A 15,246-nucleotide genomic window follows, 5' to 3' on the forward strand; every position below is an offset into this window, starting at 1 on the left:
GATCAGGGCATCACAAAGTATTCCACAAAAGTTCTACCTGTAAGCAATGTTCTGAAATTATTTCAAAATATTAGGTGCATGAGCCATTTGTGTCGCTGTTTCCATGCAGAATACATCACTCATTTATATGTCAGTCTAATGCCTTTATAGACTAGGTTCCAGGTTGAGCTGATGTGATACTGTTTCCTTATGTGCAGTTCAACTATGAACATAGCGTATATGGATTTCGAGAATATTTCAAGAAGTATGGATTCAAGTCTCTGAAACAATGTTTTCGTATATCATGGAGAAGCCCTGCAGAGCTAACCAGACTAACTTGCGTGAGTCCGGCTTGTTGAACGTCCTTCCAGTGTCATGGTTCTACCATGGTCAAGCATATCCACGAACAAATATGAAATACTATGTTATTATATATTACCATTCCCTGACAAATGGTTGAAAACATGGCGAAGCTCTTTGCTAGGTTTCCACTATGCTCGAGAGTGAGTAGAAGAATTTATGGATGTTTCACATGCTGTATTTCATGGAATGTCTGAACTGCACATTACAGAACCATTTGGATCTGGATTCAAATGGCCTGGATCAGTACTGTGATTTAATTCGGTGGTACTGTCTTTGCTGGCTAGGGTCTGGTAATGGAGATCATCTCCAGCTGAAGCCTGGTTGACTACGCTAGGTTGTATGCATCCTTTTCTGAATAATTACCGCATTTGATGTGCATCCATGTAAAACCAATTGGTTCTCAATTTGACTTTTGAATAATTAGTATTGATCTGCATCCATGGATTTAATTTTGACCTTTTTGTACAATAATAGATTTTTGATCAGCTGCGAAATCTGTGGTGAATATATGCCTGAATGTAACAATCCATTGGTGTATCTGCAAACTGCTTGAAGGTTTGTTGATATTTTGTTCACATATTCCTTCAGTTCAGCTATGCTTAGATTTGTATTATCACACTAATAACTTGCCATTTACCTACTGGTTATGCCTAAGATGATTAATTATGAGCATACAAACTTTTGTAACAGCACCTCATTTTCTAATAATTCACTCTCTTTGGGTCGAGACCAAAGAAAATTCGATTGAATCTCTTTTTTATGGGTTAATCTTTGATGCCACCATATTTCTGCTTTTTACTATTCTTACGTCCTCGTATATGGTCTATTTCTTGCAAAATTTATTAGTTTAAGATGAAGATTTACAGAAATATCAAAGAATTTGGCGATGCATGTGTTGCTGTCAAAACCCACTGGCGGGCAGCGACGGGCAGCACAGTAGAGCCGGGGAACAACCTAAGGCTGCGGCTAGCGAGGTCCCTCCGAGCGACGGCCCGAAAAGCCTCTGAGTACACACGTCCGATGCTGATGCAAGGGCGTGCCACCTGACCTATACCTGGTCGGGAAGGTGATGGAGATGCCTCGCTTAGTTTCCTGCATGGCATACACGTAAACATTAAATACGAGCCTCGATCGGCTCTCGGGTTATCTGTGAATCGGCTCAGGAGCCGATCCACCCATGATTCGTACGAGGTGCACGAATATATGGTGGTCCTGCTTGATCAAGATAAAGCTAATTCCAATCTACGACGATTTAGGGTTTTCACCGCATAATCGGATCATCCTACTCACGATTGGGCCTCGCGGCCACGAACGGTGATCGTAAGCCGATCCTAGATAGGGCCTAAAAAACCAACACGAGGTTGATCCCGGAACATCTGTCTAGGACTAGCAAAACGACACCCTACGTGCCGCTGGATCCTCCAACCCTTTGTAAGGCCTAACTATTGCAGATATTAAACTAATCCTTGATGAACAAGGAGCAACCGTAACGGATCGGATCTACTAAATAATGATCCAAGCGGGGTGCCGCCCTACACCTAAGATAGGTGTAAGAGTGCGGCTAGATATGCAAGGGTTGCACTACGACAGCATGTTTAAACGAAGAACAATGCTAACCCTAACACATCTATGATAACTACGTTGCTGCGCCATCAAAAAGGCTTCGATGCGAGCAACGCATGAACAACATAAAGCTTATGCTGCCTAGATCGCAAGATGCGATCTAGGCAGCATGTTGCTTACCGGTGAAACCCTCGAGATGAAGGAGTTGGCGATGCGCCGAGATTGATTGGTTGGTTGAACGTTGGTTGTTGTTTTATTTCATAAACCCTAGATACATATTTATAGTCCGGGGGACTTTCTAACGTGGGAATAATCCCAACCGTGCACGAGGCCAACTCTAACTAAAACGACACGTAACCTACTATGTTACGAGATACACGGGCAATCTAGCCCAAACTCTTCGTGTAAGGCCGCTTCGAGAGATCTTCCACGTGTAATCTTCAAGCCCATCTCCCTTACGGCCCACCTCCTGATTTGGCCAAAATCTGGTGATAACACATGCCCCCTGGTTTTGGCAATGATAATTTCAAAACCACTCTGTTTTCCTTCGAAGGGGTCATGTCGTGGCGGAAGCGAGACCTGTCGCAGTATTCTTCATCATGATGCCCTGTCTTTCCAGTTTCTCTGCAAAATTCGATAGCTTTAGCATCACCTCCTCGGAAAGCGCAATAGCATTAAATTTCCACCAGATTTCTCATTATTTATCCGTGCCGATCGATTAGCCCTCTTCATCCCCTTCCTCTGTTCTAGCTATCGGCACCAAAAAACCCTCTTCTCCCTCAGCCATGTCGTCTTCTTCCTCCTCTTCCGTCTCTCTCCAATCCTCTTCCTCAAAGCGAGTTGGTTCCAGAGCACGACCCGGATGGAGAGCGTACAGCCGCCGGGCTCCCAAACATTGGGACAAGCAGGAGTGGGACTTCGACTTTGTGCCGGAGGGTGAGGACCTCGTACGGTCGAGATGGGGCCATGCCCCTAGCAGAAGCGAGAAGATGACCTCCGGTGCACCTGGTTGGCCAGACCTTGGAAGCGGAGAGCGATGACGACGACCCTCCCTTCCGGGGCAAATTCACCTCCGTCACCAAAGAAGAAGAGGACGACGAAGAAGAAGACGTCTCCTCCAGACCTGAAGAAGGAACGGGGAGGACGACACCTCCTCCGACGAACCACCACCAAAGCGTATCCGGGGCTGGGCTTGGTCGGACGGGGACGATGATGATGACGAGGAGGAGGCCTCTGCTGAGGTCACGGTAAGCAGCAACGAAGAACTTCGCCGATAGCAGCAATGGCGGCAGCTACCTCGGCGACAGCCGGCAATGACAACGATCCTTAGAGTAGGGATTTACTAGCATAGGGTTGGCGGTAGTAATCCGTTCCCTTTTGTTGAACAATCGGCTTCTCCTTGTAAGAAATTTTATTATCAATGAAAACTTCTTTTGACTTTGCCGATGTCTGTATGCTGATTCAGCCGATTTTCCCTCATACTGACTTTGTCGACCGTTAGCCCAATCAATGTTCAATGAGCGATGGCAACGCATCGGTCTCTCACGATAATCTGCGAGACCGGTCAATTCAGTCATCCCTCCAAATTTGCCAGTCGTACCGATGATGATAGCTCTGCCGATCGTAGTAAGCCGAGGGTTTTGTCTTGAGCAAGTGTCTGTACATGGGCCACTGGAACTGTCAGCTGAATCAGCTTGGATGCTAAAGCTGATACCTACGCCAACAAAAGCACCCCTTTTCGAACGGTTGTGATGTAGAGCCAGACGATTCCAACCAAATTTGCTCTCCCGAGCCAAGAAACTTTCAGGCGAGTTGCCCCCAAGCCTCACCCAAGGCGAGAATAGTGATGAATCAGCCCAAACACGTTACCATTGGCTTCCAAGTTATTAATATGGAACCAGCCGATTCCAACGAAATCGGCTCTCCAAAACAAAAAGATATTTTAGGGGCGAGCTGCCCCCAGGAGCCTCAATCAAGGCGAGAATACCGGCATGGATGCACAAATCAAACAAAAAGGCTCTGACCTTAGGTAATCTGGTAATCCGAGATAGCCACCATGAAGAATCAGCCGAGACTTGCCCCCATTGATCAGTTTCCTTCCCACTTTGGGCGCCGATGTTGTAGATGAAACACCAACGAGCTTAAGCGACGCAAAGGGTTGACCATCTTGGCGACAATGTGAGCCACGAGCACATAGCCGGTAGAATTTTTTTTTGCGGCCGAATTTTTTCTAATCGGCCCATAATGTTTCTTGCACATGTTTACACATGTTTATCTGCACATGTTCCTACGACTATATGCCCCCGAGCCGAATCTGCCCGGTGACTGCGGATATCGGCTTTGTGGTTAGCCAAGGCTTGTACTTACTTGCACGCCGGCTCCCGCGAGGATTCGTGCTGACTTTCATCCGCCGGCGTGGCCACTGCCCGATAGATCGATGTTGAACACAAGCGAGAACATGTGGTGAAGATAATTTTGGCCGATTGCTAGAATCGGCCTCCATATCGATTGAAGCAGTGAAGGTTCTGTAATGCCCCTTCATAATTTTTGGGGCCGATCACAAGGATCAGCCTTGCCACGTTTTGCTCATCGCTTTGCTTCAGCTACATGGTCAGGCCGGTGGATAAAACCAGCTTAACCCTTCCCTTCGTCACGTCGATGCGCTCGCATGATCATCCAAATTGATATACGAGAGGGGTTCTTGGCACTGCTGCTTCCCATGCGTTCATGCCGGCCCGTTGAAATTTTGGCTGAGTCATCGGCACAGACGACCTCTTCCTCATCTCCATCCCACTTTGTATTATGCATTGGTGCATCGTGGAGGAATGCAGCGGTTGGCGTGGATCCAATCTCTTCCTAGCGAGAACGGCATAAGTGCTCGTGCTATCGACGATGAAGAATGTTTGTAGGGATAGTTTTCCTTCCTACGGTCGGATCCACGTTCAGAACACCTTGTGCGTCGGGCAGCTTGGCCGTTGAAATCGCTCAATGTCACGTTGGTCTTGATTAGATCTGAGCTAGAGCGTCCCGGCCGACGTAGCATAGAGTACGGCATGATGTTGACTGCCGCTCCGGTGTCCACCAGCATCTTATTTACGAGGCCTCCCATCGATATAACCTCGCAAGTACGGGGCCTTCAGATGTACGTAGCTCCTTTCTCGTGGCTTCTCAAAGATAACCGGCCGTGGGCCGCGATCAAGTTGTGCCACGGGTGCCTCGTCTAATCCTGGAGCAGAACTCCGAAGGAGGATGAACACCATGTTTGTGCCAGCCGATGTTTCATCATCGGCTTTCCTTTGCTTGGGCCGCCACTCCATTTTCCGTGGGCCGACCCTCTTCGTCCGGGAGTTCGCTGAACTTTCACAGCCGGATCAGGTCGTGCCTTCCTTAGCGTATGCAAGTATAACCTTTCGGCTTCCTCCAGGCCGCGCAATCGCTGAACCCTGCGCTTTGTGAACGGCTGAGTCCATCGAGGCACCACCTTGGCCGGTGGTACTGTCTTCTTCTTCTTGTCCCTCGTCTTCGAATCCTCGAGATCTTCCACCGAGGGGACTCAGCGCGTTTGCTTTGTGGCGGGAGAGGCCCTAAGCGCACGAACACGGACACGTTGGCTGCCTCCTTCTTCTTCTTCTGGTTGCATTACGGGCAATTGCCGATTGTGGGCAATCGGCTCATTCTGAATCCCGGCGGTGTACGAAGAAGGGGCGGTCCGATGCTGTCGTTGTCATCTTGCTCCCTTGATTTTCCTTTGGCACGGCGCTCGTGCTCCTCCTCACTCGCGATCATGCCGACGATATCTTCGGCTTCTCTAGCCAAACGATCTCTTTCATCATCATCGTTTGGATCGTCGGCGTTGGTCATGCTTGACTCACATACTTGTTGAGGAGGTGATCGAGAGAGGGTCGGCGATATCTTATGTTCTTCACTTCTCCCTACGTGACGTAGCGCTTGCCATCATGACGGAGCTGATCGCGTGGTGCGGCCTGCGCAGTGTCCTTGCGACGAGTGCCGCTGCGCTCGTCTCCATCTTTGCCCGAGTGGTGGGCAGGTCCTACCCTGTTGATGCTGAACGAGGACCCTGGCTGGCAACCTTCGAGGCCAAGTGCATTCCACCATGTTAACGGCGGGGGAAGGGTTGGGTGTCGACCTTCATGGGCGTACTGGTTGAAAATCAGACGCCCCTTTTCTATCACCGCTTGGATGTGCTGACGCCACACCACTGCCGGTCGTTGGTGGCATGGGAGAGCGAAGTTATGCCATTTGCGGTATGGCTTTCCGTTCAGCTCTTGTACCGTGGGGAATTTGAGACCTTCGGGAATCGTCAAGCTGCTTCTCCTTGAGCGGGAGGTCGAAGATTTGCTCGGTTTTGGTCACGTCAAAATCAAACCCCACTGAGGCGGGCCTGGTGGCTTTACCCATTTGCGGGATACGGGGGTTCCTCCCCGAGTCCATTCAGCCACTGCTACCTCTTGATCTCCGCAGAAACTTCGTCTTCTTCTGCCTCGACCAGGACGATTGCACGCCGAATTTGTCCTGGTACAGGTCCAGGTGGCGCTGTTCATATGCCGACGAGTTCCGAACCATGTGCGCCGGTGAGGGAAGTACGCAGGGAGGCCATGTCCTTGAGCGGTGTTGCAAGGCCGCTACTGCCAACCTCGGCGCTTCCTTTTCAGTCACATGAACCGAATAACATCGCTTCCTAAGATTCTTGAAGCGCTGGATGTGATTCTGTCCACGGTTTCTCCACGCTTACGACGTATTTGTGCTAGATCGGCAAGGCCGGACTCGGAAGCCTACGAGTGGTACTTGCATATGGGCCTGTTCTTCCAGCTGCTTCCAAGTCCGGATCGAGTCTGGTGGCAACGAGGTGTACCACCCGAAAGCCGATCCGTGAGGGACTGTGAGAAGAACCTCACGCGTAGAGAATCCGACAACGAGGCCGTTCTAGCTGTGCCAAATATCGGCCCACATGCTTGATGGAGCTGGAACCATCTGATCCACTGAATTTGGAGAAATCAGGGAGCCGATATTTAGGTGGTAGCGAGATCATCTCGTACTCGTCAGAGTACGGCTTGGAATAGCCAGGTGCCCTCCTTTTCGGCACCATGCCGAGGCGGGTCTCTCGGTATGGTGCTGATCTGATCCGGTCAGTGTTGGCTGCGGGAGTTGAACTCACGAAGATTTGCCGGGGTGGCGTACTTAGCCAGCCATGCTTGCTTTTCCAGCTCTGAGCCAAGCTGCAGGAGCTGAGCTCACGGAGGTTCGTCGGGGTGGCGTGCTTAGTTAGCCACGTACGCTTCTCAAGATACGTCGGCGACGTCCCTCCTATTTTCCCGAAGTCCCTGATGTTGTGGCCTGGTTCGTGAGCGCCCAGTTACCGCAATCTGGCACATACGTGCACGTGTACCCGTGAGGGATCTCCTTATGCGCCTCATGCAAGAACTGGTAGTCACTAGGGTCACCACCGATCTTGTAGACGACGAATGCCGGTGAAGTCGGCACTTCTGGTGCTGCCAATGCAAATGGCGGCGGTGGGACGGGACTGGAGTGGCAACTCTCCTTGATGCATCCCGAGAGCTGGTCCTGACGACGAGTCGCGGTGCCTCATGATCTCCTGGATCACGCGAGAGGCGACACGCTCCAACGTGTTTACCGGGTTCTCGGAGTGGCCGGTGTAGCGAGTGAGCCACCAAGTAGTTGATCTCCTGCCGCGGGGACCTGGTGCGTTCTTCCGACGGGGCAGAGGTCTATCCCATCGAGTGCACCATTAGGCGAGAACCCCTTCCACATGATGCCATGTGGAGACGGGTTGTGGAAAGAGCCGATGAGGTCGGCTTCGAGGATGACTTTGATCTCGTCATACTTCTTCTTGAGCTCGTCGGTCGGATCCTCGTACGTGGACTGGAGTGCCGTCCGCCATCTCAGATGTAGATGGCGATGTGGTCGATAATGACTTGTCCACCGGGCGTGCCAGAATGTGTTGCTGTCAAAACCCACCGGCGGGCAGCGGCGGGCAGCACGATGAGCCGGGAACAACCTAGGGCTGTGGCTGGCCGAGGTCCCCTCCGAGCGACCGGCCCGCAAAGCCTACAGTACACACGTCCGATGCTTGATGCAGGGCGTGCCACCTGACCTATGCCTGGTCGGGAAGGTGATGGAGATGCCTCGCTTAGTTTCCTGCATGGCATACACGTAAACATTAAATACGAGCCTCGATCGGCTCTCAGGTTATCCTGTGAATCGGCTCAGGGAGCCGATCCACCCATGATTCGTACGAGGTGCACGAATATATGGTGGTCCTGCTTGATCAAGATAAAGCTAATTCAATCTACGATGATTTAGGGTTTTCACCGCATAATCGGATCATCCTACTCACGATTGGGCCTCGCGGCCACGCACGGTGATCGTAAGCCGATCCTAGATAGGGCCTAAAAACCAACACGAGGTTGATCCCCGGAACATCCTGTCTAGGACTAGCAAAGCGACACCCTACGTGCAGCTGGATCCTCCAACCCTTTGTAAGGCCTAACTATTGCAGATATTAAACTAATCCTTGATGAACAAGGAGCAACCGTAACGGATCGGATCTACTAAATAATGATCAAGCGGGGTGCCGCCCCTACACCTAAGATAGGTGTAAGGGCGGCTAGATATGCAAAGAGGTTGCACTACGATAGCATGTTTAAATGAAGAACAATGCTAACCCTAACACATCTATGATAACTACGTTGCTCGCCATCAAAAAGGCTTCGATACGAGCAGCGCATGAACAACATAAAGCTTATGCTGCCTAGGCAGCATGTTGCTTACCGGTAGAAACCCTCGAGACGAAGGGAGTTGGCGATGCGCAGAGATTGATTGGTTGGTTGAACGTTGGTTGTTGTTTATTTCATAAACCCTAGATACATATTTATAGTCCAGGGGACTTTCTAACGTGGGAATAATCCCAACCGTGCACGAGGCCAACTCTAACTAAAACGACACGTAACCTACTATGTTACAGATACACGGGCAATCTAGCCCAAACTCTTCGTGTAAGGCCGCTTCAGAGATCTTCCACGTGTAATCTTCCAAGCCCATCTCCCTTACGGCCCACCTCTGATTTGGCCAAAATCTGGTGATAACTTCAGGCTTTAAATTGTTATCAAGCCAAAACTTGTGAATATACATTTACCCCTTCAATTCAGCGTGACCTATTAAAATAAGCTCTAGGCGAGGCATCCCCTTTTATCTCGCTTCTTGATTTTCTCTATTTCCCTTCTTTTACAAGGAATTTGTTTTGCAGTATGTTCACCACACATAACTTTTACTTCTGGTATTGTTAGCTCCAACACCTTCGAACAGCTGCTGGTCTGGGAGTGAGAACCGGAAGCATTATGCAGACTGCATGGAGATACTCACCCTCATGTCATTGCCCATGTCAAAAAGCCAGCATGTTCCTCAGGGATGGCATGTCCCCTATCGACGTAATGATCTCCATCTTTCTTTCCATACATATTGCAATTTCTGTTCCTATATACATGTGTACCATTCATAGAGAACACAATGTTCCAAATAGTCAATGGAAAGGGGCATAAAGGATAGCATGTATGGAATGTACTTGCCAGTTTATGTGTGTACCTTAGTGTTGCTTCAAGTGTTGGTTCTCTTATTAGCTTTGATGGAATAGTTTGCTCTTATATTCGAGTTTAGAAGGTATCTGTATAAGTATCATCAAGTGATTTGTCTCCAATGGATTTCACTTATTAATGCTCTTTTATTAATAGTTCAGGCTATTGTCTTAATAATACGAATCTCGCTGAAAAGAATGTCTTGGGTAGGTTGGTATTTCGAATTTCTCTGTATCTTGATCTTGCATGTTGGGACTTGCTCCTTGGGTTCCCCATTCATGGGTTTCCCTCTCTACTATCTCAAGTGCATCTTGAGTGCCATTACTTTGTATTGTATTTGGCCAGAATTACGCTACAGCAAGGTGTGCAAGATAATTGACAATTCTAATTGAACTTACTCAGGAAAAACAAGATGCAGAGATATTAAACTTTTCAAGCTTTTTTTGGTCATGTAGATCATTGGATTATAAAAAAATGCACCCATGAAAGAAAAGTACAGTGGCGCCTCGCGGGATAAGAGGTGGGAGCAACAAGCCTTGCATTTTGCAGTGAAGTTGCAACTGTATAAAAAACTGATGTTGACACTACCGTGTAGGAATTCATGCCTATCTTAGGGTCTTTGTTTACATTTCCAAGTGAACCTGCTGCTATTGCTTTAGGTTAGAATATCTTAATATATTATGTCTTTCATTTATCCACGATTTATATACAAAGGCTTAACCGTCGTCGAGAGGACCTGCTGGTGGCCGATAGGAGAGCGTCGAGCAAGGGCTGGCCGCATGCCTCAGCCTCCTCAGCCAGCACGAGCAAGCGGGTGGCCTAACCGTCGCCGAGAGGAGCTTCTGGTGTCCAGTAGGAGCTGCATAGCCCACCTCTCGCACCGCCGCATGTCGTCGTGCCGTCGCCGGGTGGAGCCGCTGGTGGAGCTCCGCCCTTGGACTTCGTGGCCTACTCTGCCTCTTTGTTGCCACGGAGGACGCCGAGCAGTGGCACAACAGCCTGTTCTTCAAAAAAGACCATAAGGTTCTCTCTGCATGTCTCAGTTGTGCGGTGAAAATCTCATCTTTGTTTGTGCAAATCCGTTTTTGTCTGTGCTTTAGAAGGTGCTTGATAAAAATCCTAGCTAATATGGTTGTATGTGCTATTTAAAGAGAAGAAAATAGACTATCTGGTGACCTTTGGAGATGTAAGTAGCAAGAATCATCGCTTATATTCGACCAATGAGAAAGAGGAGCAGTGCTTGGGGGCTCCGATGTGTCGGCGGCGCTGCGCCCCTTGCCAACGCCTAGCAAGGTACCTTCCCAAATCCCAAGTAATGCTCTCCTCATGGTCGCTAGCTGAGTGCTTGTTTGATAGTTGGCGTGATGATGTTGATATGCTAGCTTGGTTGTGATTGCTGATATTTGTATTTTACTTGAGGCATGCATGATTTATGATCGATTTAGGTTTGGGTGATCTGGTTGGTCATTGTGGCGCTTTGCATACAGAACACGACCTGCCACTTTTCCATGACATTGAGACGAGGTGATCCTCTCTTCCTCCTTATTTATCCTTTGACCATGTTTTGATTTAATCCCATAAAGGATCAACAAGGATTCACTTTTTTGAAAAAGAACGCTCGTACTTTTGTTGCTGAGGGGAAAAACTACTTTGTTCCATGGTTTTGATAAATATATTCCTTAAAGTGTTGAAAGTGATTTGTATAGGTGACAATGGATTCCTTCATTTAGATTTAATTAGAATTGGGGTTATATACACAATGGTAAAACCATCCCTGGATACAATTCAACATCTATTATAGAAGGAGAATGCTTTGGTATAACTTCAGTTCACGTTTGTAAGGATTAGAAGCGTTTCTCCTATTTTTCATACTCTAGCTATATTCACAATTGAAAGGTGATGGGTCTTCTGTATCATGTCTGGCTTTCTAAACCTGAAAGCGCAGAGCTCCGAGCTAGCTCCGGGACGCTGATGGCCTGATGCTACACAACAACAATATCTCATTACACCATAATGAATTCACGCAAACAACGCTAACCAATATTTTGTATGATCAGCCGAACACAGACACTACATTTCTTTTATGTTTTTATTCTATACTAGATGTTTATTGTCTGCAGGTCACCTTATTCTGAAGATAAAAATATCTGTTTAGTTGTTGTATTATGGATAACGGAAGTTTTTAGTTTGGTGTGGTAAAGTAATCATTTTAAGAACCAAAATCGTGATATTTGGGTACTCTTTCTTCAAGTGATAACTAATTTTGAGAATAGACTAATCTTGTTGCTCCTCTTTTTGGGGTAGGAACAAGCACTCGCTTGCTATTGGCTCTGTCTATATGTCAATGCTGCAATTATATTCATGACAGTTGCATATTAAAGAGTACTAATTGTTTTAAGCTGAAGCTTGGCTCTTAAAGTAAGTCAGATATCACTCTAATAATAAATAAAAATGTTGGAAACGAGGCAGGGGGTCTCCATTTGGGCCACTGAATAAATTAAGTCGAAATGTAATGCAGTACAACTGTGTGGGTTGAAATATGAGCCAAATTATCTTAACAAACAATGCTAGACACGGTTTGCATTTCTAATGATATCTTCCTTAGTTTAGTTCACATGCCAAATTTAAAATGAGTAGTGGTGTTACTCTTGAAACTTGAAACATGACAATATTAAGTGAGAAAGGTACAATTTGTGTTTATTCAAGAAATCATGGTGTTTCTGCACCCGGGTGCATATGCACCCTTTATTTAAAATACATATTAAATATATTTACAAATGTCAAAAAATACAAATAAAAATGCCTCGCGTATACCTTGACATGGTACATGCTTATAAAGTTGTTTCAGCAAAAACCGATATGTTTTGTGCCCTGTGCAAAAAAAGATAAATTTTTGGTGCTAAAATAGTCTATTTCTCGAAGCATTGTTTGTCTTTTTTACACAGGATACAAAAATTGTCGGTTTTATGTGAAACTTGACGCGCAGACATAGAACATGTCTCTCTACATGTTAAATTTTTTTCCTAAATTTTTTACGTTTTTAAAATATGTTTTATACATATAGGGTGCATATGCACCCGGGATCAGTTTTGGTTTTCCGGTTCTTAGTGTGTTACTTAGGTTTGTTTGGGTTTGGTCTCACTGACCAATACATTCCAGCATTCTTGCCATCTGCTTAACCTTTTGTGTAGTTCCATGTATGCTCAGTGGTAACTGTTAGATTAATGTTCGCCTCCGGGTTTTTTTCATTGGTAATGAAACTTCAGTGACGTATTGACCCGTTCATGTGATTGCAACTTCATTTAAAGTGCATATCATAGTTGTCTATAAAGTGTTATGCCCTTTAGTCACTGCTATATGCTATGGAGTTTCTAATGTTTGTTTTAGTTTCCAGTGTCGAAACAATGGTCATTTAGAGTTAAATAATATTACCTCCATATCAAAATATAATATGTTTTAGTAGGCTATTTTTCTCACTAAAATGTCTTATATTTTGTAACAGAGAAAATATATTGTTGAACACTTTTAGTTCTGGTTTGTACAGGACTTGCAATCCTGCTTTGATGACACTGAGTTGTTAAGTATCCTTGACCTTCTTTTCCTCTTGTCGAACGGGCTCTGTTTCCGGTAAGTGTATTTTTTGTTATCAGATGATACTTGAATTTTCTTGGTAGGCATGCCATCCTATCCCTTCAGATGACCTATAATGATCTAATGAAGCCATGGTGTTGGGATGCTTACTCTTTCATTTCTACTGTTTAGTTGTGTTTCTTTTGTTGTTGTATGTTTACATCTATTGCTCCTGAACATTCATCTAACTTTTCAAAATGAGTATGTTTCTGATATTCACCTAATTAAGTATCTTTACATACTGCATTGTAATAGTTCTAGAACAATATATCTTCTAAACCCCAATTTTTCCATCCCCTCGGATAATTGTAGAAGTTTTTATTTATAGTAACATGGACCAATATCTAGCTAGAATATTTTGGTGATGTTAGAAGTAGGCACACATTGCTGATAGGTTACGGCCTTGCAGGCTACAAGCTGCAAATGCCTATTCTTGTTTCGAGGATATTCAGTCTGCAAGCCTCACTTTGTTGTATTTTATGATGGCACTCATCATCTTCAAGATGACAGCAATTCATGACAATTCTAGGTCTGCCAATAGAAGCATAATTATTGTCAAATGCAATTACGCATCCTCAATCAGGTAAGATTACACTCCATTTTTTCCACATAGACTCAACTGAATGTTGCACTCACGTGCCATTTTTTGGTTCAATAGGTAATGTTCATTCATTCCTACTTTTGATCAACCTAGGCTTGGTAGTATTCAGAGTAGTAGATGTACATCAAGACCACAACCCAGTTTACACCTACCAACCAATTTTCACAGGAGTCCTATAGCATATATATTCAGTTTCGACAATTAAACTCGATTCCATGAACCTTCGGGTTGCTCATTTTCATAGTAGTTTTGTAGTAGTGACGAAGTCATTAGTGTGGCATCCAAATTAACAAGACATGTACTGTACTCGTACTTGTAGTTCCGGGTTACACATTATTCCTGAAATTTGTAGTTTGGAACAGGAAGTAATACTTATTTTGTGCATTATAACATGTATGACCGGTTTAGCCACACGAGTTAAATAGCATGTTGTTTCTTCACTCAGGTTTTGTTATCCAATTATTTTTACAAAAAACTAAAGCAAAACCAGAAACCCAAGCCAATCCAAATATTCTGCTAAACCCTGTGAACTAAAATCTGTTATTGACACGTAAAAAAAAATCTGTTATTGAACTAAAATAAGATTTCAGTGAGCATCTATATCTACAACTGACTTGAAACTAAAAAAATGCATAAACATGATTTACTTTCTCAGGCTACAAACAAGAAAGCACAAATGTTCTTTATGTACAAGGTAAGGCTGATACCTTTTACCCTTAGCCAATATGATCTCCCGTCCTTTTTTACCAAGTTTAAGCCATGGACAATCAATGCAGCTTAAGCCATTCTACAACAGTTTACCCACCATGATCCAGGGTAATGATCCATGCAGCTTAAGCCATTCTACAACATGATCCAGGGTAATGATCAATGCAGCTTAAGCCATTCTACAACATGATCCAGGGTAATAATCAATGCAGCTTAAGCCATTCTACAACAGTTTACCCACCATGGGCGAAGTGATGGTGACATTCTCTCCGTCATACACATCATCCTATTGGAGAAGTCTCAGTCCAACTGTCTTTCGAGCAAGCAGTGTATATTTTGTTGACTATACAGTTAGTCCGTAGTAAAAGACATGTTGTACTAATGAAGATTTACATAGTGTTTCACCAATTGGATAGTTGTGTTACATTTGATGTTTGATTACCATCGATTTCTACATATGCTTAATAGTGTTTTACAAATTATTTATCAGGACCGTGAGCCAAGGGGGGGCCCCAAATATTTCACTATTTCCTTGATTGTATATGATGGTGTGCTACCCTATTTGTTATTTCGTGTGTTTTATCCTAATCAAATAGTACTCCCTCCGGTTCTTGATATATGGTGTATAGTATTTGGCATGGAAATTAAGAAACGAATATGGAGAGAAAAGTACGTAAGGTTTTGAATTGACATGATAAAATAGAGAAGTTTTCAAAATATAACCACATGAGAATCCCTAAAAAAATATTGATACAGGTTATCCAACACAATATATCTTATATTTTGGAGACT

General features: G+C 45.3%; 2 long non-coding RNA genes across 3 annotated transcripts; both read left to right on the plus strand.

Annotated features, from left to right (window-relative positions):
* The first annotated feature begins 357 nt into the window (after positions 1–357).
* On the plus strand, positions 358–9,599 carry LOC139834455 (uncharacterized). The gene is made up of 2 exons (XR_011750160.1): positions 358–897; positions 9,231–9,599. It is a non-coding gene; the product is annotated as an uncharacterized lncRNA (long non-coding RNA).
* Positions 9,600–10,646: 1,047 nt separating this feature from the next.
* On the plus strand, positions 10,647–15,022 carry LOC127321510 (uncharacterized). Of its 2 annotated transcripts, XR_007864128.2 has the most exons (4): positions 10,648–10,808; positions 10,961–11,039; positions 13,555–13,728; positions 14,523–15,022. It is a non-coding gene; the product is annotated as an uncharacterized lncRNA (long non-coding RNA). The 2 variants fall into 2 exon arrangements; XR_011750159.1 differs by lacking the exon at positions 10,961–11,039 and having other exon boundaries at positions 10,647–10,808.
* Positions 15,023–15,246: the final 224 nt, after the last annotated feature.

The sequence above is a fragment of the Lolium perenne genome, unplaced genomic scaffold (genome assembly GCF_019359855.2).
Source record: "Lolium perenne isolate Kyuss_39 unplaced genomic scaffold, Kyuss_2.0 unplaced49, whole genome shotgun sequence".
NCBI lineage: Eukaryota > Viridiplantae > Streptophyta > Magnoliopsida > Poales > Poaceae > Lolium > Lolium perenne.